A 4074-nucleotide genomic window follows, 5' to 3' on the forward strand; every position below is an offset into this window, starting at 1 on the left:
CTCTTCTGGTTGCATGTATCTTTTTTTTCTTCTTTTTTACCTTGCCCAATAACTAGATTACCACTATGAATTGTTCATCTAATCAAATAGCAGTGAAAAGCAATTAGTAAATAGGGAAAATTAATGGTTGATTATACTTATGTTTTCTTGTATAATGAACATAATGATCATTGTGTTTAGGTTTTATTAATGATCATTTTGCATTCTAGATGTTGAATCTACATATATAAGGTAATGTTGCTGGTCCACTGTCTCTCATTCTATTTGCTTGATCAGTCAGATGTTGTAAATTTGCTAAACAAATTGCAAGACAAAAGCTTGTTGGATCTAACTACTTACAGGAAGCTTCAAATTTTATATTCAGCCCAAACACATAACATATTGTAGTTATCTTGATGCAACTTCGAAAGTCATTACCAACTTCAGGTGATATGGTGACTACCCGTTGTGGTGCCTCAGACCACATATGATGCTTGTCCAGTTGCAGAAAAGGCCAATAAAATATTTCAAAAGAAGAAGATGCAAGAAAGGAAACTTTATTAATAGAACCATGGCATGAATAATTTAATAACTTGTTCGTATGTCATTTTAATAGTATATCAAGTTGTCTCTATTCTTTTGTTTTACACAAATTTCATTGCCAAATGTCTTGATGTTGTTGTCTTTTGTTTAGAAGAAAAGGCTATTGTATTCGAATGCATGAAACATGTAAATTTGCTTTGTATTGTTGAAGTTCCCAATTCAAACTTCCCCATTTAGCTTTATATAACTTTGTACTTCTTATTGCTACCCAATTAGAATGTTAAAAATGGTTATATCACTACAAGAAAAATGACTTATAGTCACACCAAAAAAGAGTGACCATATACGTATAGTGACATTTTATTTTTTCACTGAAAGTGTGACAGAAGGTGACGCCATCGTATGAGTCTTATGGTCACTTTAAAATGTAGTGTTCGTATGATATGAAAAAATGTGGCCGTATTATAAAAGTGTGGCTATTGGGTAGGGAATTTTGTTGCTAAAATCAATCATTTTATCCAATATTGTGGCGTTAAACCGTCAGTAGACACATTTTTTAGTAATTGTAGTGACTGTTTATCACCAACGACGACATACATTTTGTTTCAATGTGGCGTTTTGCTAATAAACTGTCACACAATTCAAAGTTTATTAACACTATTGGGTATCTTTTGCAGACATGCAATTACGGTGAACATGGCAATGTTCACTAAATGGCCACACATAATTAATTTCATAAGTGGCGATATGCAGATAATTAGTCACAAAAACAATATTTTATTGTAACTATTGCCCATACAACTGCCACATGAGTTTATTGTTAGTGTGGTCGTACCTATTATTTAGTCACTTGAAAGATTGTTTATTGAGTTTTTAGTCACATCAATTTAAGAAAAATATGGTAAAAGTGTTCTTGTAATCAAGCATTTTGTCCAAAAATTGTGACTATAAACTCTTTATAGACGCATGTACATTTTTTTTTATAATGACTATTGTTCATCTAACAACCACGTGAATTTATTGTTAGTGAGATACTTTCAATTATTTAGCCACACATAATAAATTAAACCATGACATAACATTACTCATAGTCACAATAAATTTTTTATGACGACTATTGTTACTTGTAGTCACACATAATGTAATTAAATTATCACTATTAAGTGCTTATAATCATTGTTTTTTTCTTTTATCAATACTATTATTATTTTCAGTCACACACTTATATTATAAAATGAAAATATACATACAATGTAAACAAAAAAACAAATTTTTACTAATAATAATTCAAAATTCTTACAACAATACAAATCCAAAATTATAAAAAAAACCTAAAAAATATACACAAATGTTAAACCTAAAAATAAAACTTCTATATTGTTTTCTTAATGACATTGATCCTTAGCTTGCTTTATCGGATGAATATTTGTTGCCTTCGCCAATTCATTAATAACTCAATCCACAAATGCAAACCTTCTATTGCCAAAGCTCATTCACCCAAGATTTAGTGTGTCGTTTCCTGACCTGACCGTCATACCAGATTCCATAATGAATTTCAAAAACATACAAAATAAGAACCTACAATTAAGAACTAATTGTTAGTCACTTTTACACGATTCCTTTCATCAACAATGTCATAACTGCATAGACAAACTTAATATAATATCACTCATTAGACTTTTATCACCATGGAATGAAGGTTAACATATAAAATAAAATCATGGGTACTCACTTTTCACAAAAGAGAACCTTAAAGAGATAGCATAACAATCATGATCATGGATAATAAGTGATTTGAAACATTTATTCATGAGAACCGAAACTAATTGAAGTGGTGGGCATAAACATTCGAAAAAAATGGCAACAAAATTCAAGACATAAACCAAAATAAGGATGGTTTCAGAAAACGATCAACCAACATCTTCCAATTCAGTAAAATAAAGTCAATTATAGACCTTGAAGCTCTAATACAATATCAACACAAAACTATATGTATTCTTATTCTCAAAGGATTTCATCAAATTAACATCATATCAATGATTGATGCTTAATTAGGAAAAAGAAATATCATTTATCTCATGTGTCAGAAATGCATACTACAAGGCTTTTTCATGAGAAAGCAAACAATGGTCACATGAATAGACACCCATAAAGAGAAATCAAAGATCAAGAAAAAGAATGCAATATCCACAACCAATGGGAAGGGTAGATTGCCACGAAAACATGAGCAATTTAGCAATGTAGGAGTCCTAATGTAATTGATTTTCATAGTCTCCTACTAACTCAGCTTGCATATTATTATGTATCTGGGACCCACCATGTAGCAATTTTCCTAAATATCATAGTATACTATGGTATCAAGTATAACAGACTATCATTTGTAGCAATGTGTTCTTACCTCAAACAGAATTTAATGAGATTCAATTGCTTTGATGTAGGCCTCAATTGCGATAGGTGGAACTGTATAAAAGAGGTTATCCTGCATTACAGGAAAACATAATTCTTATGAAACCAGTTAAACACTGAAGTATTAATGTGGGCATGGTTTCTCTCAATTTATGGCATTGTGTTTGTGTAGCAATAATATATATTAAGAAAAACTGAAAGAGATAGTGAAATGTGATGTACTAGTAATTGCAGATGTGTGAAGATACCAGGTGTTAGTATGAATTTTTTGGTGAATTGGCGTCAAACAAGTATGAAGCCAAAAATACAATGAAATGGTGAAAAAAGTAGGCGTACGTATTGGGGGAAAATGGTTGAAAATACCAAGGGTGGGGCAGGACAACGACGACACGAGTGACTACCGGAGATGGTAGCGTGGGCCATGGAGCGATGGTCAATAATGGACCTTGGATCGTTGATGTAGTGAAAAACACACACAGATGGTCGAGAATACCAGGGGCAGCGTAGGTCAACAATGTCACAAGCGACAACCGGAGACGGTGGCGTCGGCCATGGAGCGATGGTCGATAACGGAGGTCTAGATATATGGTGTCGTGGCGAACGCAGAGAGGATTGGAGTTTCTGGTAGTCCTAAGGGCTTCAACTTTCGAAGTTAATTGATATTAGGTTTAAAGAGGAGGGAAGAAACGAAATCTAAATTTTTTTGGATGGAGGGAATCTGAAATTTCTGGAATCGAACAAGGGGGAACGACATTCGAGAATAGCTCGTCGTCATTGTGAAGGCAGAAGACGACAGAATCAGAAGAGCTTTCCTCTATTTGATGAAGAAGGGTGTGGTGTCTGGCTGGTGTGGGCTACAGAGCAATATGGCGGAGCAGGGGTGGAGGGGCGGAGAGGTGGAAAAGTAACGCAAAGAAACATCTATGACCGCATGAGAACCCTAGCGGTTGAAAACATTTTGGGGTTAATAGGAATCAGGGAACTTTAACGGGAGACGTGTGATATTTCAATTTCCAGGATTACTCGATCATAATGCCACAAAATCTACACTTTCGAAAATTTTGAATTTATTTCAGTTTTAAAAATTTTGAATTTAATCTACACTTTCGAAAATTTTGAACTTATTTCAGTTTTAAAAATTTTGAA

At 33.3% G+C, this 4074-nt stretch overlaps 1 long non-coding RNA gene across 1 annotated transcript; it reads right to left on the minus strand.

Moving 5' to 3' along the window:
- Positions 1-1909: 1909 nt before the first annotated feature.
- Positions 1910-3844, minus strand: LOC145123280 (uncharacterized). Its single transcript, XR_013715089.1, has 3 exons — positions 3292-3844; positions 2921-3001; positions 1910-2100 (listed from the first exon to the last, which is right to left on the minus strand). It is a non-coding gene; the product is annotated as an uncharacterized LOC145123280 (long non-coding RNA).
- Between the last annotated feature and the right edge of the window lie 230 nt (positions 3845-4074).

The sequence above is a fragment of the Lactuca virosa genome, chromosome 7 (assembly GCF_052849685.1).
Source record: "Lactuca virosa cultivar CGN04683 chromosome 7, Lactuca_virosa_CGN04683_v6, whole genome shotgun sequence".
NCBI lineage: Eukaryota > Viridiplantae > Streptophyta > Magnoliopsida > Asterales > Asteraceae > Lactuca > Lactuca virosa.